Source organism: Bufo gargarizans, chromosome 1 (genome assembly GCF_014858855.1).
Source record: "Bufo gargarizans isolate SCDJY-AF-19 chromosome 1, ASM1485885v1, whole genome shotgun sequence".
Taxonomy (NCBI): Eukaryota; Metazoa; Chordata; class Amphibia; order Anura; family Bufonidae; genus Bufo; species Bufo gargarizans.
The window spans coordinates 273,114,019-273,136,747 of record NC_058080.1 but is presented as its reverse complement, the minus strand read 5'-3'; the positions used below and the strand labels follow the sequence as shown (position 1 = coordinate 273,136,747).

Here is a 22,729-nt window from a genome sequence, read left to right as displayed (position 1 = left end):
TTCATCTGCCTCTCTTCTTACCCTGATGCGCCCATCACTCTGGAACAGGGTAAATCTGGACTCATCAGATTACATGACCTTCTTCCATTGCTCCAGAGTCCAATCTTTATGCTCCCTACCAAATGAAGCCTTTTTTTCTGGTTTGCCTCCCTGATTATTGTTTTTTACGGCTACACAGCTGTTCAGTCCCAATCCCTTGAGTTCCCTTCTCATTGTGTGTTTGGAAATGCTCTTACTTTCACTATTAAACATAGCCCTGAGTTCTACTGTTTTTCTTAGATTTGATTTCACCAAACGTTTAAGTAATCGCCTTCCTCGAATTCGATGGGTCCCCACTATCCTTCCAGTTTCTAATAATGCGTTGGACAGTTCTCAACCCAATATTAGTAGTTTCTGCAATCTCCTTAGATGTTTTCTCGGCTTGATGCATGCCAATGATGTGACCCTTTACAAACAGACTAACATCTTTTCCACGACTACGAGATGTGTCTTTCGACATGGTTGTTTAAGAAATGAGAAGCAACTCATTGCACCAGTTGGGGTTAAATAACTTATTGCCAGTTCATGCAGTAATTATCCAATAGGAGGCTCATAACTGTTTGCTTAGTTAAATCCAGGTGGTGATTTTTATTTTGGACAGGCAGTGTTTAATATTTTACTATGTGCTTTTGACTAACATCTGACTGCAACATTAGGCCTCATGCATACAATCATATCCGTTTTGTGGTCCGCAAAACACCGATACTGGACATGTACGCCCCACACTTTCCCATTCTGCATGTCGTGTGCATGAGGCCTTAGATAAAAAGAAATAACACAAATGAGATGTCGCAGAAAGTGCTGCACAACATTGTGTGTGAGCCTGAACTGGCCTCAAAGAGGTCTTCCTGTCTAGAATATACCTTCACTTGCTGATCATGGTGTCCAAAAACGCAAGGGCATTTGTATTGTAGTGTTCAGTGCGGATCCTAATGTTCTACTACCGTAAGGTGCTATCACTTGCTCAAGTTGGGAACCTTTAAGAGGGGTTCTCACTTTTGCAGGGGTCTCAGTATGACAGAGTCCATTCAAATGAATGAGTCCACTAAAGTTGCTCTTTGCTGTGCTCTGGCTCATAGAAGGTAATCGTGAGCAGAATCCCTCTCTATAATGTACAATAGGACATATGGAAAATTGGTTGTCAATGGATATTTTCCTGGATGTTTCAAAAATGTGGCTGCTTTATTCTATTGTTTAGGCATTAGACGGAGCTGAGATTTATAATATTAATTTCTCGGTTAAAATACAACTTTCACATTGCATAGGACCCCAAGGTTAGTCCTAACACAGCTCTGATATACATGCTACTGTATACAACTGTAACACTATACAATCAAGAGAGAACAACAGTATATACACAAGGACTCATGCACACGAACGTTGGCTGTTTTGCGGTCCACAAAACAAAGATACTGGCCGTGTGCATTGCACATTTTGCGAAATGGAGTGTCCCTAATAGAACAGTGCTATCCTTGTACTTAATGCGGACTAGAATAGGACATGTTCTATAATTTTGCAGACGGCAAGGAACGGACATCTTTTGCAGCCCCATTGAAGTCAATAGGTCTGCATCCGACCCGCAAAAAATGTGGATCGGATGCGGTTGAAAAATACATTAGTGTGCATGAGCCCTAAGGTAGATAGAAGTTGTATTTGCTGTATAATCAATATAGGATAAGATATCAAGAAAGAACTTAATTAATTTTCATCTATCTTCATATGGAAAGCCTGAAGAATATGCACTATAGCTGGACACCCATATCTATTAGGGCATTGTCTCTGAATACCTTGACACTTATAAGTACATATTAATTTGAAGTTGGTGTATGTGATATTGGCTATGATATTTGGAACTACTTAGGGGGTCATCTATTATGCCGAAATGTGCCTAAAAATATGTCGATCTTAATAAATGTGCCCGTTATTGTTGAGGACTGAGCTGAAGAACCAGACACCAGTCATCCATCTTGGTACGTTTATTCTGCTGATCACTAGGGTACCTGGGAACTGGACTCCTACCAATCAATTAAACATCAGTCTACCCTAAAGATATGCTGTGCTCAGTAAAATATACAATAACACATCTAATATTGATATATACAGAATATAAATATTGATCTTTGTGCAAATAGCTATTGAATATCTTCACGTAGGCTTCATTTTTTACATTGTTTTATTTTTATTTTTTTTTATTTTCCAAAAGCTTTATTGGAAGATTGAAAGCATTTTATGTAAAGGAACTACATTTACAGAAGAACTGTGCAATGTAAGTTCTAAGTATTTGCATAATAACATGAAACATGAAACAGGTAAATGTTAGGTTAGATACATTAGTAAGTGATAATCTCTAGATCCATATTAGCGAGATGAAACGTGATCAATTGTTAAAATGCCTGTAGTCTACCCAGAGTTTCCAACGAGAACGAAACTTAATATGAGCGCCGTTTTCCCATGCTGCTATTTCTTCAAATCTAAAAATAGTGTCGACCTTATTAATCCAAAGCTCAATGGGGGGTGTATCTGAGGACAACCAATTCCTTGGTATTAGAAGGCGGGCAGCTATCATCAGCTGTTTGAACAAGAAGGGGACTGTGTTCTCAGCGTGGGAAGGAGGGGATACTGAAGGCCCAATAGAGCTAAATGAGGGGAGAGCTAAAGTTGTGATTTACAGATCACATTGCTTCTCTCAAAAACTTTCACCCACCAATTGTGGATTATAGGGCAAGTCCACCAGATGTGGTAAAAAGAGCCTCTCTCCCTCCTACTTTTCCAGCAAGTGTCAGACCCTCCCTCTACGTATGGGCATGTGATGTCCGGTGTTTTGTACCATCTTGTGAGTACCTTCTAGCCATTTTCTTGGATTCTTACACATCTTGAGGAGGTATGGGGTACCCTGAAAAGTCGGTATTGGTCATCGAGGGAGAGGGAGGTGCAAAACTCCTTCTCCCACTGGCCTATGAAGGAAGGTTTGGGCATCGAGATGGGGGAGCTAAGTCTTTTGTATAGCAGTGAAATCGGTTTGTGAAGGGGGGAGGCTAACTATAAGACTCTCAAACCATGTAAGTCGTCTAAGTAGTGTATGTAGTTGGATGTGTTTAGAAATATAGGAGCATAGAAAGGAGACCGGGGGGATGTAGACCAATTTTGGGGAGAGATGAGATAATGGAGTTTTCATCCCCCAAACACCCATCACCCCCATACGGAGACAGGATCAGAATTTCAGAGTTATGGATTGTGTTTAGAAGGCTTTGTCTCAGTTCAATTGGGGCTAAGTCTATACATCCCTCACCTGAATAATAGGAGAGGGCAGTGGGAAGCCCCAAACCGACTCTCAAAACCAGTTCCAGGCCTCAGTAGTGGCTTTAGCAGAAGGGCTGTTGTTTTTTGTTGTGAAGGGGGTATGACTGGAATTTACTAGTAGTCCTCTGAGAGATGAGCGCTAGTGGGGGGGTCTCCATCTCCACCCAAGACTTATGTGGAGGTGATCTGAACCAGTCAATGGTCCTTGGCAAGAGGATTGCTCTGTTGTAAAGCAATAGGTTAGGAAGGCTAATGCCCCTAAATGTCCTAGGCCTTTGAAGGACTGATAATGTCAGTCTAGCTCTCTTTTTATTCCATATTAAGGATGGGATTTGTTTCTCTAACGAGAGAAAGTATGTCTTAGGAATTGGGAGAGGTAAAACCTGTAGTAAGTAGTTCAGCCTTGGCAAAACCAATGAGGTTACCATGTTTTTACGGCCGAACCATGACAACGTGGGAGAGTGTAGAGATGACAATTGTTCTTGTATGGATTGGAGTAATCGGGTATAATTGAGATGAAAGAGTGTGGAAAGGTCAGGGCTAATTTTAATTAATCCCCAGATATGTTATATAAGGGTTATCCCAATTAAAGGGGGACATGCTTGCTAGTTCCTTCTTTAGAGGGGTCCTGAGACCAGTATTTCGGACATGTGATTTTTTTCATGTTTATTTTGAACTTAGAAAGGGAGTTAAACCTCTTTAAAATTTTGTATATAAGTGACATGGAGGTTGACGGGTTTGTTGTCAGCACTAGAAGGTCATTGGCGAATGCCGCCACCTTGTGTTCTTGGTGTCCCAATTTAAAGCCTTTGATACCGTGTTCTTGGCAGATGATTTGGAGTAAGGGTTCCATGACCATTACAAAGACCAGGGGGGAGTGGGGGCACCCCTGTCTCGTGCCATTTCTGAAAGGAAAGGGAGGGGAGATGGAATCCTTTACCAGCACCAACGCCGAGGACATTGTTTTCTTTTTACTGTTCTTTGGTAAAAAAGAGAAAAAAATTGCAAAAGCCAGAGTGATATTCAATTCTGGTTGCATGTTCTCCATGCGCGTGCAGTCTCCTGTGAGTAAACTTGTAGAAAATCCCTTATAAGAATGACAATGCTTGCTCTTTGATGCAAAACAAATGACATCAAAAGCGAAAAGGGCTGGTTGTTAGGACAACCAGGTGCCTCAGGAGCCCTTTAATGCACATCCCGAGCTATTACAGCAAGTCTCCACAGAAAGACGAGCTTTACCTGCCGCAGCTCAAGTAAGAAAGATGTGTATTTAACCTGGGAGAGATATTCATTGTGTAACTTGCAGCCTCACAGGAAAGGTATTCTATCTCATTCCTGTCTTTTGTTAAATATTTTTGCTTTCTTACAGATCTTAGGTGTTGCTCTGCTGCATATACTTTCTGTTCTGTACCAATATGAGTCTTTTTGTGCTTCTTGCTCTGGTGTTTATGTGGCTTCTACATGCAGATATGTCATCATTTCATCCATGTAAAGGTTTTAAACCTAAGACTGTCCAAGAGCTTCTTGTTATACCTCTGCTTTAAATTTCCATTTCTTTCCATTGTGTAACAACTATAGTAGGAATTGTAATGCAGACTAAACAAATAAGGACGTGGAAAATCCTGGAAGCTATTCATATGCTACGTCATTTGTAGATTTTCAACAGTTATTTCTGCATGTTTTCTTTTGCCAGCATCTGTGAAATCACAGAAATTGAAAGAAATATATAATCTTTGAAGTGTTACACATGTGTAGCATCACAAAGGGTGAAATGCACTGCAAAATGAGTAGTGATTCTACAGTGACCCAGTGGTTCGCTGCTAAAGGATTAATGTTATAATACACTTTGGTTCACTTCTAAAGTTGTTGAAATGCTAACTATGCACTTTCAGTGTTACAAATGGCTAATGTGACTTTTATGATGCACTCTGTATCCCCATATGCTGTTTATGGGTTGGAAATAGTTAACGGTCAGTCCTTAGTAATAGTCGCTGATTGGTGGGCTGACCCCACTTTTCTATTAGCTAGAGAGTCATTGGCCAGAAGGCCAAGAGAGTTGTTGGTGTGTAAGTCTGACAAGCCAAGAAGGAGAAAAGAATTCTTCTCCAGGGAAGACACCATCTCTGTGAGTGAAAAGCTGCCATTAAAGCAACTATACTAAAATCTAATCTCCAAGAGAACAAAACAGACCTTTTACAAAAGGCTGGGGACCAAGTAAAAGGGGCAGTGCTTGGACAAAGACAGTAAAAGTAATGCATGCTTACGGCTGTAGACTTTACTGCACATAGTTTGGGGTATATCGCTTCTGGTGTCCGCCACACTAATGAGACTGTGTAATAAACTTACTTGTCCAGGCTTCAGTGACGCGATCCTCAGCCTTGGCACTGCCACGTCGGGAGAGACGTGCTGCTGAGCCACGTCCCCTGGTGACAGGACCACATCATTAGTGACAGAATGCAATGCTCTGTTTCTCCTTGCAGCGGGCATGCGCTGGGAGAGATTAGCAGTGGGCTGATTAGTTTAGCTGCTCTATTCATGTGTGCTAGTGTTCTGACTAATGGAGCGCCAGGTCAATGGACCCATCACGTTCTGATCTAGGGACTCAGCACTCTCTTTAAATCCCTTTCTGGCCACACCATTGCCAGTGATAGTCTTGTTTCACTCACTAGCTAGGTTTCTTGTTCCCTGTTCCTGCATTTGTGTACTGATTCCTCTGTGCTTCTGACCTCATCTTGTCTTCTGACCAACCTCTGTCTCACTTGTTTTGCATGGTGCAGACCACCTGGTTCTGATCTCAGCTTGTCTTTTGACCACTCTCTGTCTCTCGTTTAGTACTACATAGCCTGTCTGCTTCTGACCCTCTGCTGTACGACTCTGCTATGGTGTTTGTTGTCTGTTGGTGTTTGTCCATCTATGCACTTATTTAGAGCAGTGACCATCATCCAGTTGCGGTTCTGCCAAGTAGGTATGATACTGCAAGTAGGTAGGGAAAGCGTGCTGGGTTCTAGGTACGGGCTCACTGTCCTTGTCTGTCCCTGACTACAGGCTTTACAGACGAACTGGCCATCTGATGTAGGGCTGTACCTTTGGGCATTGCAGCTAAATATTGAGAGAAATTGCATGTCTTTGGTCAGTTGGGAAGATTGCATGTATCTTTGGAAAGAGCATCACCATAATAGCCATCCCCTATACACTTCCTTTGGGGAAAAGCCTACTCTTTGATATACTCAAGAATTATGCCTACTGTTTGTATTTGTACTGTGACAACCATCATCTATTCAGTAAAAAAGAGACTATATTCTTACTATAATCAAGCCAGCCTGGTTATTGGTCACATTATCCGTCCCAAGCCCCTGTTCTCCTGCCTTACACACTGCTACTCATTCCTCTAATATCAAGAGCACCCCAGCCAACACCAGACAGAAGACCCCAAAGTTCAGGGTGTGCCCCTCCATTCACTGCCTGCGTGGCCCAGGGAGTGCTGGAGTAGGCTTAGCCACTGTGAGGACTACAACCAACCTCATTGCACTTTCATCACTGCCATCCTCTTCACCTCCTCACATCTCCATTTGCTTTCTGCTGAAAATCCTTAGCATGCTCTGAATTCTATGTTGATTTTGATGCCAAATGTGGATGGGATTTTGAAAACCCCATCAACATATATTGGACTAGAATGTGCACAGAAATTCTGCACCAAAATACTATGTCTGAACGTGGCATTTATGTAACATTACCAATAATTATAATGTAATTTTCAATTTTAATGTGCAAAATCCAGACTGGCCATAGACCCTACAGGGAAATTTCCTGGTAATCCTATGCCCAGGGGGCCGTCCAAGCTCTCCTCATGGCTGCTGGATATGATGCTCTCAGCATTAACTAATGCTAGGAACATCTGGTACTTATGCACCCGCATGGCAGAAGAAAGTGCCCTCCTGCATTCAGCTGCATTGCCGTTCTTAGGACAGAGTTAAATGATGTGGCGGTATTTTGTCCTGCACTGTGTATATGGTTCTGTTAGGGCAGTATTTTGAGCTGCACTACAGTGCCTTCTGTCAATATGGAACATGGGGCCACATTTAGGTTCTTTTCCAGGGGCACTTAAATTTCCCAGTCCTTAATGAAATGTTAAATACTTGCTAAAATAACAAGGTAAACAAAAAATTACAAGATATATATGATTTCAGATACATTCCCCATACAGAGTAACCTGGATTGTTCTAAATTCAAAAAATCTAAGCTGTCCTGGTAAAGAGCCTTGATGACCCGGGCACTCCTCTTCTGTTGTGTGGGTGGGCAGATGCTTGTTCCATATAGGAAAGTCTACTATTAGTTTCTCAAATCCCATGGAGGTAAAACAGTAGAGTAAAGTGTTGGTAACTATAGCATGTTGATAGTTTTGGTTTCTATCACACTTTTTACAGAAATAATAGTTATTCAGCCCTTTGACTGGCGAGTCACATAATAAATATGCAAAGCCTTTTTGTCTCTTTAGTTTCTAGCTATTTTTCTCTGACCATTTTCCTGATCAATCTATCACTGGAGATGCTGATTGCTGTTTCGTCAATTGAAGCTTGTTGTACAAAAGCAGCAAAACGTTGTCTCCAGGTCCATAGATGGACAAGCTTGTCATATCTTTCTAGGGGAGCAAATGTCCTGATTTGGATGACTCATGATGCTACCTGCTGCACCACAAGGCACTACACGCATGATGTAACACAAATGTAGCGCAAATGTAAATAGAGCCTAAAACAGTACTTCATGCTTTTTCAGTTAATGCCATGTTAAAAATAAAACTGTTACTGAACCTGAATCAGCTCAGTAACTAGCAATGATAAAGGGTAGGAGTGCCTCGTCGTTCTTCTGGAAGTGATAACACATCAGCTATATTTTCAAAAAGCCATTTGGCCACTAAAACCCATTTTACATTTATCACTCAGTGTACCCTTCCCTATTTATCTTTATTCCCTCATTGATCAAATAAACTCTAAAGTTAATAATTAAAAGACCCTGTCTGCCGCTTTGTTTTGCTAGCACATCTATCAGCTTGGGATGAGGTTGGTGCACACAACCTATCTATCCCTATGATGCTCTCAGATACCGTGGTGTGCCTATAGTTGTATTCCTGTGTAACAAGCTTGCAGCTAGTTACAGGGGCATGGGGAGCAGTGTCTAAGAGTTTTAATCTGTCACTAAAGGGTTATGTTGGTGGGTTTCCTCCCATGAAGTGCTCGCTTCGGGTCCTTCTACCACTCTATTGAATTCCATTCAAAAACTTTAACTTCGCTCTTCTTAAACCATTCTTTGGTAGAACAACTTGTGTGCTTAGGGCAGGGGTGCACAACCTGCGGCCCAGGGGCCACATGCAGCCCTCGATATCATTCTGTGCGGCCCTCAACCATCTGGTGACAGACATGTATGTCTATGTCTTGTGGCTGCTCACATGCATTTTTCATGTATTCTCCCATTCGATGGGAGTCCTGGAGGTGTAAGCAGACATTTATGGTGTATACTGTATGTACAATATGCAATAAATACAGTATATCAGTTGGTAATACCCCTTAACTTTTATTTTCGGCCTATGGGATTCCTTAAGTTTGACAATGTGGCCCCCAACCAGAAAAGGTTGTGCACCCCTGGCTTAGGGTCTATCTATCTACTAGAGAAAGAGAAAGTGCATCACTTAGGTCATAAAAGGAAAGGTGCTCCCTTCTACATTACTGCGCAAGCCCAGGGAACGGCAGAACCGTGAGTACCACTACTACTTCCATTGGGCCAAACACACCCCTACCGCACTCTGCACACGCCTTGCTCTTAGGCCTCGTTCACACTTCAGTGTTTGGTCAGTGATTTCCATCAGTGATTTGTGAGCCAAAACCAGGTGCAGCTCTAAACATAGAACAGGAGCAGATCATTCCCTTCTACCTAATGTCTATGGAGGCTCCACTTCTGGTTTTGGCTCACAAATCACTGATGGAAATCACTGACCAAACACTGAAGTGTGAACTAGGCCTTAGAGTGATCTTTGTTGGTCAACGGCTCCTGGGGGGGGTAATAAGGGTCTTGAATTTCCTTTTGTACACAATCTGATTGTGGATTGGTGGAGTCCAAACTCTTTAGAGATGGTTTTGCAACCTTTTCTATCCATGTAGGCATGAACATCTCTTCTGCTGAGGTCCTCAGAAATCTTCTTTGTTCATGCCATGATACATTTCCACAAACTTGTGAAGATCAGGCTTTTATAGGTTGCCCACTCATACCTAAATTGTCATCCCATTGATTGAAAACACCTGACTCTAATTTCAGACTCCATGAGCGCATTGGGAACTAAAAGTTGCCCTGGAAAAAAACATAAAAGTGACCCCATGTTGTAGGTAGATCCAAGTTGACAGAAGGAAGGGCAACATAATTATTCAGGGCCGACAGAAGTAGTCAGGGCCAACAATATCATAGTGCAGAGCAATACACTGCCCCAGCTGAACCAAATACCACACTGCAGCACAAAATACTGGCACCTGCTGCACAGTATTCAACTGTATAGCTGTCCTGAGGACATAGATACAGTTGAATTCAGGAGGACACCTGCGGTCAGGAGGACACTTTGGCCATGTGCGTAGGAGAGAATCAGATCATTATGTACCCGGCTGGCAGCTCTGAGGAGGGTTTCAGTGGCCATCCTAGGCATCGGCCGACTGGGAAATTTCCCTGTAGGGTCTATGACCAATCCGTCCCTGAAATTATCTACTAATCCTAAAGGATCCCATATTTTGCCACTCACAGACATTGGATCATTTTCCTGAACAAAATAAATGAACAAACTATAATATATGTTACAGAGGTGGCTTGCAGGCACTGCTGTTCTGCTCACCTGCGCCTGTGTGGCCGTTTCTGGTGGCGTGGACCTCTCCTCTTCTTCCTGTAGGGCACGTGCTCACTCCCTCCAGCTTTTAAAGGGCCAGACTGTAATTCACAGTAGCCAATGGCTGGCCACCTGTGGTTACTTAAGACACTAGCAAAGGTGCGCCATAGTTCTGTCTACTGCCTGTGTACTGACTTCTGTCAGTTTTCTAGATTTGACCATTTGCTGTCTGACCTGACCTCTGCCTGATCTCGGTACTGATCCTGAACTACCCGTCCTGACCTTGGACTGTTTCTGATTATGGGTTTGCCTGATCCCTCGGTGCTCTGCACTGCCTCTTGATCCCCATAGATCAGCTGTCAATCAGAGACTACTCCAGAAGTTAGCATCTTAGGGGTTCATCTGCAGTTAACATGCCTGTCTAGGGGTTAAAGAGTGAAAACCAGGGACTGTCAGGATATCGCCCTTAGGAGTAGCCCCAAGTCAACTATTTTGCAGGATTACTCTGGCTCTAGAGAGACAGTTATTCCATACAGCTAAAAAAATAAGGTATACTTGCACATACTAGCCAGACGGAGGCCCAAAAAAACACTCCTGCCAGGTGAGTGAATGCCTATGTATATGCATATACATCAGACTGTATAACACAGGAAAGCTGTGAAGCATGTGAAGTGGATGGTACTGAAAGACATAGAGGGATCCAATACAGAAATATAATCAAGCAAATTCTCCAAAGGGAGATGTATTAGATCTATATGGTGGACACTTTGAGTCCTGAGAGATTTAAAGAGGACCTGTCACTTCTCCTGACATGTCAGTTTTAGTAAATACTTGCATTCTCTAGGTAATTTCAATTATGGAGCATCTATTCTTAGGACTCTGTGCTGTGCCAATCCTGTATTATTCCTGCTAGAAGTTTACAAATAAATTGCCAGCGGTCTGAAGTAAAGGTACTGCTGGGTCCTACCAGTAACAGTGTGTCCAATCAGTGCTGCTGGTGTCAGACTGGCAGGGACACACCCCCAACTGGTAACACCCATCTGGACCTTTACTGCGAGCTGCTGATAATTCATTCATAAACTTCTAATAGAAATAACAGAGGAATGGCACAGAACAGAGTAATAAGAATGGATGCTGTAGAATTGGTATTACTGTACATGGGGAATCCAAGTAGTTACTAAAACAGACGTTTCTGGAGTGGTGACAGGCCACTTTAATGAGTATTGTAACTCTACTATGTGTTTGTATAACTCATGGCTAATTGCTGTATGTCCATGTGAATATTTTGAATATAAGATGATTTTTGCATGGTTGCCTTTGTGATTTTTTGTATGCCGACATTGGAATGGGGGTGAGACTCTCCTAATTAGCTTTGGCTGTGAACCAGCGTGATTACCTGCTGAAACTTTATTTGTTGAATTCAGAATTATACATGGTCAGAATGTATTATTTTCCAGTCTTTTTATTGGCCTTCTTTCCATCTTACGTAGTGTATACTGTGTATAGTATACAATTTGGGGTTCCTCTACAATGTTCTCTGCTGTGCTGCATGAAAACACTGCTGTGTGTAACCCATATGTATATACATTACGTTTTGCCATTATCTATTGACATAGTGGCATATTTGCACAGTACTTCAGAGCCTGTGGCATAAACCAGGGAAGCAAAGCTTGTACTTGCAGCTGTGCACTGTGTATGGTACAAATAATCAGAAGTTTAAAGGGGTTGTCCAAGCTAATGAATTAAAATATATACAGTATATCTAAAAAAAAAATCTTGTACTCACCCGTTTCTCAAGCACCTTCTGGTTTGGTTCTTCTGCTGTGACCACTGCAGCCAATCACTGTCCTCAACAGTCTACCGTGATTGGCTGCAGAGGTTAGGTGCCCACTTTCAGATTTAGGGTGTCAGTGCATATTCAGGTCTGAAATCAGGTTTTGTTCAGATTTTCTAATGCAGTTTTGTGGCAAAAACCAGGAATGGGTTGTAAAGAAATAGAAAGTATAAATAACAGATTCTTCTTGTATTTGTTTAATCTAATGTTAGTTCTGTTCAGTCTTGTCTGTGCCTGGCTAGGTGTTGCACCTCGCTTCTGTCCTGGGGTTCCAGTTACCCTTCTGTGTGGTGTCGCTTGGTTTTGCATTGTTAGTCTCTGTTCTTGTGTACCTGCTCTGTTATGGTGTTTCATGTCCTGTTCTGTTCAGTACCTGCCTGTAGTATGTCATGTTTTTTTCCTGTTCTGTTCCTTATTCGCCTAGCAGTGCGTATTGTGGCCGATAGCCTGACAGTGCTTAACTGTTTCCGTTTGTTGTCTGTTCTGTGTCCTGTCTTCGTGAGAGGTTCCCTGGCTTCCCCGGAGGGGGAATCTCTAGTCTGTGTGTATTCCTTGCCTGTATGTATTTCTAGCCTGTTCCATGCCTTGTATCTCTGATCTGTATTTCGCTTGTCTGTACCGTTGCTCCTGGTTTCGTCTCTGTCTGCCTGTCTACGCTTCTTGCCGGTACCTGATTCAGGTACCTCCTGGTCTGTCTGGACCAGCTGACACTGACTCAGGGTTTGCTCTGGAGTAGCTCCTGGTAACTACCTTACTGGCTGAAGTTTATCCTCACCTTTGAAGGCTCTAGTGAATACCAGGGAGTTGATTAGTTACGCCCCTCCAGAGTATTGCCAGTCAGTGGCACAGTGGGTCCACACCCGCTGTTCCGTGTAGTGTGCCTGTGCATACATCTGTATGTCCTGTTGCTGCTCTTGCTATGTGTTGCTGCTGGTCTGTGTTGCCTTGTCCTGGTTCCCTGACATCTCGGAGGTTTGCCTTGGGCCTCCGGCACGTGACAGACATAATAAAAAATCTTGGAAAATCTCTACAATTTCTTAAAAAATATCTTATATTCCCCCTTTCTCCAGCACCGTTCTTCTTGGCACTGGTTTGGTTCTTTTGCAGCTGCTTGACCTCCGCAGCCAATCATTGTCCTCAAAAGTCCAGCTAATTAGTTGGGTGACTGGAGTGGGGCCTATGGCTTACTCAGTCTCTGAAGACAAAAGCAATATGGAGACTTTAAATCACATAATTCTTTAGGTTAGATTCACATCTACAGAAAGAACAGATAAACTTAAAAGAGCCAGTGCCGGATCTGTCATATAATAGACCCTTTCTGTTATAGTGTCCATCATTTTGGCAGACAGAATAGTACAAGATGCTGCCTTATTTTGTCCTGCATAAAATCTGCAATAAAGGTGCACAAATAGTCAAAATATATTGAAGATTGAAGCTATTACTAATGTGGTGGACATACAGTATGGCCTACTATAAGGTAGCTATGAAGAAATGCTCTTATTTTAATGGATGTGAAAAGGAAAAATTGCCTTAACATCATTAGTTGTGTTAAAAGCCTGGTGATTAAAGGGGTTGCCTGGGCTTTTACTATTGATGAACTATCCTCAGGATAGGTCATCAATATCAGATTGGCAGGGGCCCGACACCCAAAACATCGACCGATCAGCTGTATGAGCAGATGGCGCGCAAAGACCATAGACAGCAGCAGTGGAGAGGAATAGAGAAGGGAGACAGCACATGTGCACTGCGCTCACTGTCTTCTCATACAACTGATCGGCAGGGGGTGCTGGGTGTCAGACCACCGCCGATCTGATATTGATGACCTATCCTGAGGATAGGTAATCAATAGTAAAAGTTCACGATGTGGAGAGAAGAAGGTAACAGAGTTGCGGCACTCACCAGGATGTAGAAAATGATCTTTATTGAAGCTTCCTTGGAAGTCGATACATTAGGGATCCAGGGGCGGACACAGTGTTGCAGGCGGCTGGGTGTCAGACCACCGCCGATCTGATATTGATGACCTATCCTGAGGATAGGTAATCAATAGTAAAAGCCCGGAAAACCCCTTTAAGGAAATTTAGGACTGCACAGGTTTGGATTGAAACTATGAATTTTGAGTGTAATAGATCCTGGTACTTCCAATCTACAGTATATATATAAAAAAGGATGTGTATGTATGTATGTATGTATGTTCCGCGAAAACTAAAAAACTCAACCATCCATTTCAACGAAGCTTGGTATACACATCCTGTGCTACCTGGAAATAAATCTTGTGGGGGTCTCAGCTCTCTAGGACGTACCCTTCCCGAGATATTCTCAGAAATTACCTGCATTATCCAATACACGCCTGCCAGCCTTTCACTTAAATCCTAACTGCCATACACACGGTCACATGTCCCTTATCAGCCAACAGAAGCTCTAAAGGTCCTACTCCAGGTTGCCATACCAAATGATCACAGGTTTTAGCAGTTCGCAGGTCCTGAAATATTCAGTCATATGACGTATGACGGCACAACTACACTGCTACATGCATGGGGGGAAGGGGCCACTGTTAAAAGGGCGGTCACTATTAAAGGGGCGGTCACTTTGAAAGTCATAGAAACATAGAATTTGTCGGCAGATAAGAACCATTTGGCCCATCTAGTCTGTCACTGTTAAAGCGGTGGTCACTGTTAAAGGGGCGGCAACTGTTAAAGTCACTGTCAAAGGGGCGGTCACTGTGAAAGTTACAGTTAAAGGGGCGGTCACTTTTAAAGTCAATGTTAAAGGGCCGGTCTCTGTTAAAGTCACTGTTAAAGGTGCGGTCACTGTGAAAGTCACTGTTAAAGCGGCGGTCACTTTGAAAGTCACTGTTAAAGGGGCGGTCACGGTTAAAGGGGCTGTCACTGTGAAAGTCACTGTTAAAGGGGCGGTCACTGTGAAAGTCACTGTTAAAGGTGCGGCCACTATTAAAGGGGCAATCACTGTAAAAGTCACTGTGAAAGGGGCGGTCACCATGGAGGTCACTGTTTAAGGGGCAGTCACTGTTAAAGTTACTGTTAAAGGGGTGGTTACTGTTAAAGGGGCGGCCACTGTGAAAGTGACTGTTAAAGGGGCGGTCACTGTGAAAGTCGCTGTTAAAGGGGCTGTCACTGTTAAAGTGACTGTTAAAGGGACGGCCACTGTGAAAGTCACTGTTAAAATGGCGGTCACTGTTAAAGTGGCGGTCACCGTTAAAAGGGCAGCCATTGTGAAAGTCACTGTTATTTAATATAAAATTGCAATAAATAAATACCCGAGCAACGCCGAGTCATCAGCTAGTTATTAATAATGTTCTGTATGAGAAAGACATCAAAGTCCTTCCACATGAACTCTGAAGATTATTTAAAGAGAATGTGTCATCAGAAAATGATCTATTTCATGTTCCGTTTTCATTTCCTATTAAAAAAATAAATAAAAATCCTACAGGTTTTGCACTGGCCACTAAGCATAATGATTGGCACCACTTCTTGGTCTGTACAGATCACTTTACTGTCGTCATCTCCTTATCATCACAGGCAAGATTAGAATGTATTTTATCTATAGCCCATGGTGGCTACTGTAAGGCATATCGGTAAATGCTGTTAAGAACAGCTGTACCAAAATGGCTGCCCCATAATCATGTTCAGATAATAAAATAAAAAAATATGCAGTCAGAAAATAAAAACAAGTTACCTGGTTTAAACTGGCAGAAAAAAAAGTCACATATTTCCTTTAGGGCTCATGCACACAAACGTATTTTCTTTCTGTATCCGTTCTGTTTTTTTGCGGACCGCACTGAACCCAAGCCTATTCATTTCAATGGGTCTATGTACATGAGCATTGGTTTTCACGCATCACTTGTGCGTTGCGTGAAAATAGCAGCATGCTCTATATTCTGCTGGCTCCATAGAAGTAAATGGGGCTGCGTGAAAATTGCATCCGCAAGCAAGTGCGGATATGATGCGTCTTTCACGGATGGTTGCTAAGAGATGTTTGTAAACCTTCAGTTTTTTAGCACACGCAAAATCGCGCATTTTTCACTGAAATCATCCGCAACGCATCCAGACCTAATCCGCTCATGCTCGTCTGCAAGGGGCCTTAGAGGCCAGCTGTTCTGTTCTGTTCTGCAAAATACAGAATGCACTCGGATGTCATGCATATTTTTTGCAGATCTGTTTTTTCCGGACCACAAAATACATACGGTCATGTGCATGAGGCCTTAAATGATTCTGTCAGCTAGGTTTAGCCTCTAGAGGTGAGGACATGTGCTGCTAGATCGCCGCTAACACATTCACAATATACATTTCCCATAGCTTTTAGTGCTTTTATTCAGTAAAAAAACGATTTTCTATATATGCAAATGAGGCTAGTAAGGAGCGCAAGGGGCTGTTACCAACGTTTCTTGAGCCCAGCCAAGCCCACCGCGAAGGAGCCCAGCACCACCCGTATGCTCCGAATCTCCTCCTTGCTCCCCCAACTTCACACAGTTAGGCCTCTTGCACACCAACGTGTGCTGGCCGTGCCCGTGCTGTGAACTGCAAATTTCGGTCCGCCCACCGACCGTGGGCCAGCCGCATGTGGATCGCGACCCCATTCACTTGAATGGGGTCTGCGATCTGCCCGTTCCGCAAGAAGATAGGACAAGTTCTATCTTTTTGTGGAACGGAAGGACGGATCGGAACCCCACGAAAGCATTCTGTAGTGCTTCCGTGGGGTTCCGATACGTGCTTCTGCACTGCATCTCCGGATTTGCGGACCCATTCAATGCACACGGCCGGTGTACCCTGTGTACCCACGGGGGACACATGGCCGTGTGCAAGAGGCCTTAGATCGCCGTAATCTCATGTCAGCATGTCAGTGCCAGCATAGTGTTCCTTCCCTGTGCTGGCATCAGCCTCAGGGAATGAACTGCGCGCGATTACAGCGCTCTAACTATGTGACGTCGGGGGAGGAAGGAGAAGATTCGGAGTATGCAGGCGGTGCTGGGCTCCTTCACAGTGGGTGTGGCTGGGCCCTGGAAACGTTAGTAACAGCCCCTTGGGCTCCTTAATAGCCTCATTTGCATATATATAAAATCGTTTTTTTTCTTCAGCTCTATAGACTAAACCTAGCTGACAGAATCCCTTTAAGTCCTATAAGTTATGAGGTGATGCCTTCATGGATTGGACTTGTTTTTCCAGTGTATCCCACAGATGCTCAATCAGACTGAGATCTGGGGAATTCGTACACCAAGTCGACTCTTTTTCATGGTCCCCAAATCATTCTAGGACAATTTTTACAGTGTGTTTTGGAGCAATATTCTTCTGAAAGAAGCCACTGCCATCAGGAATACCATTGCTATAAAGAGGAGTTAGCTGGGACCCATAACATCCACATAAACCCCGGGACCCAAGGTTTCCAGTAGGACACTGCTCAGAGCACTACACTTCTTCCTACATCTTCTCTTAGAGCTCGTTCACACGAACGTGTGATGCCCGTTTCCGTATTGCGGACCGCGTTTGCGGATCCGAAATACACCGGCACCATTCCGTGGCCATTCCGCCTCACAGAGGTGCGGAACGGAGGAACGGTACGGAAGCACTACGGAGTGCTTTCTGGGGTTCTGGTCCGTGCTTCCGCACCGCAAAAAGGTAGAACTTGCTCAAGTGAATGGGTCTGAGATCCCCATGCGCCTGCCCCACGGACAGTGCCCGTGCATTGCGGACTGCAATTTGCGGTCCACAGCACGGGCTTCGCACGGTTGTGTGAACGAGCCCTTACACGCATAGACACTTTGCCGTCCATTGAATAAATGTATTCATGAGACCGGACCACATTCTTCCATTGTCCAGTTGTGATGTCCACATACTCATTGTAAGCACATTTGGCAGTGGACCGGGGTCAGCATGGCCTGTGATGCAGTGTGCGTTCTAACATCTTCATTAGTATCGTTATCGTTAGTAAATAATGATTAACCACCTAAAATTTGTTAAATCTTTTATTAGTGGAAAGATATTGGTCACGGTGCTTAATGTTACCTATTATATAATATAACTAACCAATTACATTATCCATATCCAAAAAACATAATTACTTAACCAACAACATTCTCAGAACTGTGACATTATGTATTAAATTAATAAAATAGGAGGGGGTTTCTTCACTGCCTCTTACGTGTGTGAGGATTTCAGCCTGATCCATGTCCATCCGTTTCCAGGTAAGTAGCTTATTGATGTATAAATTTGCACATGCAAATAGTGGGGTCATGAGACCATGTCTCCCCTATTTGCATCAACAAATATGGTATGTTCATTATGCCTTGTGAACCTGCATTCTGAACAGAGCTCTTTAGGAAAATTGCAACCAGCACAAACTCCTGGCTTCATTCAGTAGTAACATCATTAACACCCCCCACACAACATCATCCAGGAAAGGTACATCTAGGGGAGTGCCCCGGGGGAACCACTGCCACCATCATCACCGGCAAAACCCCCCTTTGTCATTGTACCACCAGGGATAGGTGACCCTGACCATCACCGTGACATTGCAGCTGCCCTCTTGGGACCTAGCCACCATTTTTGCACTAGTCACTATCCCGGAGCTTTGGGTTGTTGAACAGCTGCATACCAGAAACACCCTAGAAGACCTGCTATTTTGGAGATGCTCTGACCCAGTCGCTTAGCCTTCATAATTGGCCTCATTCCCCCTGAGGAAGCTGATGTGAAACACGTGCTGGGGTCTCTTGGAGGTGCCACTAGCCGGGTCTGTATTGTGTATATGTTGTGAATCATGGTTTTGTATCTAGGTGGGGGAGCCACATGGTTTGATTTGGTATTTATTTATACTCTTTTTTTCCATCCCACCTTTTCCACTACTTGCAATGCTATAACTTGTTGTCCCGACGTGTTTCGTGCACTCTCCATGTGGTTGTGTTTGTCTTGCAAAAAATTGCAAAAATCAAGCTTTCCCACAACTCCATAGAAAGAAAAAGAAAAAAAGTAAAGGGTCTTGGGATTTGGACATGCAAAAAGATTTTCATTTTTAAAAAAAAAAGGTTTTTATTGCACAAAAGTAGTAAAACATAAAAAAGATAGGCATTTGGTATCGCTGTAATTGTACTGACCTAGAGAATAAAGATATCATGTTATTTATGCCGAAAAATGAATGCTGCAAAATTTATAACGCAAAAACTGAGTGGCAGCATTGCTGTTTGTTCCCATCTCCCTCCCAGAAAGAGTTAATAAAAACGACAACTTGTCCTGCAAAAGAACAAGCCCTCATATAGATACATAGAGGGGAAAATTAAAAAGTCATAGCTCTTGGAAGGCGACGATGAAGAAAGGAAGAAACGTGCTCAGGTCAGTAAGGCCCACAACGGGCTGTATTAAGACCGATATCTAAAACGCTGGACTTCATAAATGACCCCATGAGGGTTTAAACAGTGCAGGTGCAGATGGCAGCTGCAGTGTATTTGAATGGAGACATCACATGGAGGTGATTTGCCTGCTCACATGACTCTCCATCAGCGGCCGTTTTATGGACAGGAGTCAGGACCTCTGTGTGGAGAGCACAAAGACTTGGCCAACAATAGGTCATACCTTATGAAATATAGAAAATTGAGCAGAATGTCAACAAAGACTATATTAGTAAGTGCCATATAATCATCCCACAAACACATTGGTCAACAGTAACCAGAAAGCGGCCAGGACGTCACTACAGTTTCGAGCTGATAATATTCTTGACAGTGTTCTCTAGAGATTACGTTTGTCACTTGTGGCCTGACCATCTAGCAAAGACACACCAGGTTCTGCAGCAAGGAATGCACTACTGTGGTGAGTGTAAAATGGCTGTATGTTTCACTATTAACTATATGTCACTGTGAGAAGTATACAAAACTCGCCCCTGCAGGAAACATGAAATCAAGGACAAATTTGTGTTAATGGGATTTTTTGCTACAGATGATGGGAAAGCTGTGTGCAAGAAAGAGACTGGAAGCTAATGCCATAGAGCTGTTGTGTACTGTGGTGGCAAAGACACTCTACTGGCACAATTTTGGCAGGATATTCCTCCCTATAAGCAATGCTCCTGCTGCCATCACACGTATGATTGAATGAGCCATAGGGCAGGTTAAAGGGGTATTCCAGTAGGTACACGTTATCCCCGCTCCATTCATTTCTATGGGAGTTCCGGAGATAAGCTGTAAGGATTCTTCACAGTTTTCCCTGCACATTGACGCTCCTGGTCTCCTGCTGGGCAAGGTAGTTAACACCACGATTATAATGTAAGTGATATGCCGGAACATTACAAAATGGGAATACCTCTTTAAACTGAGAATATGTACTTTCTGATAATAAAGGCCATGTATATTTTTTTTTTTACAGTTGATATAAAACTATTGTACCGCTCTATCATCAAATATACCATACCACCTCACTGCTCTGGTACCCCTGGGGGTACAATAGCTTTATTTATCCAGTGAAAGCAGTACCCCATGCAGCATCAACATCATTTTATATACCACTGTTAAGTTATAGTAGCGCCAGTGTGCAATACGAATTTTTTTACAGCTATTTAAAAAAAATAAAAATCAACAAAACTCATTCTGAAAATGTCATCACCTGCTTGCCGGTCTTGGCACGGAAACTTTACGTATTTTGGAATATCAAATACAAGACTTGATCTTTTACATCCTACACGTCTCAGAGTAGATCATTTCAGCTGTAGTCAGACAGTCACTGGTGTAGAGGTCACGTGAAGTTTTGTAGTGTCAGGAGGATTTTGTTCCTGTTTTTGCTGTTTATTAACGGAGTTAATGCAAATATTAACCACTTTTTCTATTATAATTCTCTGTAGAATTAAAGGGGTAGACTGGATACTTTTGGAATGGTATGTGCTAGTTTTGGATTGTAGTGATTAATATCACCTTGGTGGCCCTATTTCAACTTTTCACTGTGTATTCAATTACCCCTTAATTCCACACTTTTGTTCCCTGTACTGCCTACTTTTACCTGTGCTTAAAATAGGGTTGCTATGCAGGGTCCGTCTATGTGTTGAAGGACGGAGGACGCAGCGTGCAGGGTCACATTACTGACAGCCAGGGACTGTGTGTAAATGATTAAAGCCGGGTCTTCCCCAGCAGCTGATAACAGTGCCTGGGCTGTGTGCACTTCTCCCTGTCCCTGCGCTTGGCAGACGCTCCCTCACTCAGCAGAGCTGGAGAAGGCAGAGTTGAAGCAGCGCAGACCAGGGAAGGGAGATCTGCCGTCTGCTCAGTGTATAAATGAAAGCAACATGTGGTGAGAGGACCCCTTTGTGCTGCAGGAGATTAACCCTTTAGGGGGGAGGGCTCTGGTTACTGACACTTTTGGGTGGCTATTGTTACTGGCTAGTGAGGGCAGGCGGGATTAGCCTCAGGGGGAGGGCAGTGGCGGCCATCTTAACTGAATAGTGAAATTGCAGTTTTATGCAGACTGGTTGCTAAGGGCTGAATCTTATTAAATATGGGGTAAGTCAGTCTAATAGTAACTGATTCTGGAATATCATGTTATCAGTAACTACATATATGAAATTTAAATTAGGGTTTAAGTGTGAAAGTTATCCTTTAAAGTGGCCATGGAAAAAATACTGAAAGTGGCCCAGTTTTGTAGTTGGGTCCAAACTGATGGAAGGCAGAGCCAGCAATACCATATTGTGGCGCATTATACCACCCCAACAGAGCCAAATACCACAGTCCATCACAAAATACTGCCTAGACACATCAGAGAGGCCAGAAAAAGCACAAAATACATCCCCCCATAGTGGGCTTTTTCTGGCCTCTCCGATGTGTCTAGGAAGTGAAGAGCAGTAGGGACCTGAGCAGCTTCAGAACAGCCATGGTGAGGGATCACTGAGGATAAGTATCCAGTGTTTTAGGTTTATAAGCCCCTCTATGCCCATTGGCACAAATATTTATTGCATTTTCATATGCCTATAAGTATTTGTAGCCCAACACCAGAAAACCCCATTAAATACTCTTAACCAGAGTTCCTGATAGGCTGGACTTTTTAGAAATGAAAGAAGTGAAAACAATACATTAATGAAGTCAAAGAGCCCAATAAAGGTTGGGTCTCCATGTTGTAGCTACAGGGCAGTAGTATGCCTTGTAGCTGAGAACAGTCTGGCAAAACCACATGCAGTTTAACCAAGAACTGCTAGAACTTCATGGTCAGTACAGGTGAACCACATGAAAAGTGCGTATGATTTTGTTGTGCATTTCTCGGTCCGCAGCACTCTTCTACCCTGTGGCTGTAATGTAGAAACTAGGCCTTATAGCTATACCTGTCAGCAGGGCAACATTATAATCTCCAGAATGCATAGGGAACACTACTATACAAGATTTTAACCACTTTCCTACCCCCACATGGCTATATACATCAGCAATAGGATCTTTAAAGATAGCGTCGGCTCTGGAGAGAAGCAGGCACAATAGCTGGGTTTCTGCAGACACCTGGAGGCAATGTCTGCGATCAGCGATAATGCTGATTGCAGATGTCTAACCCCTCAGATGTCGTAGTCAATTGAGCCTCTTGTCCCGGGAGAACTGCGGTCCTGGGGCCAGAGCGGCCTTCCCTGCAAGGAGATCAGCTAAGTCATTCATTTGCTGTGGTAGCTTTGAGCCTGATAGAGATTACTGTGCCTTACACAGACCTGCCTGTTATAGGGCTCCATAGGAACATATT

General features: G+C 43.3%; 1 protein-coding gene across 2 annotated transcripts in view; it reads left to right on the top strand.

Annotated features, from left to right (window-relative positions):
- Positions 1-22,729, top strand: part of ABCG2 (ATP binding cassette subfamily G member 2 (Junior blood group)) — a 217,783-nt gene that overhangs the window by 3,177 nt on the left and 191,877 nt on the right. Inside the window, exon 1 of one of the 2 annotated variants that reach the window (XM_044303266.1) lies at positions 19,806-19,843. The exons of the other annotated variant lie outside the window; for it this stretch is intronic. The gene's annotated coding sequence lies outside the window, so the exon portion shown is untranslated. Of the gene's footprint in view, positions 1-19,805; positions 19,844-22,729 lie in introns of those variants that run through there. 2 annotated transcript variants of the gene reach the window in all.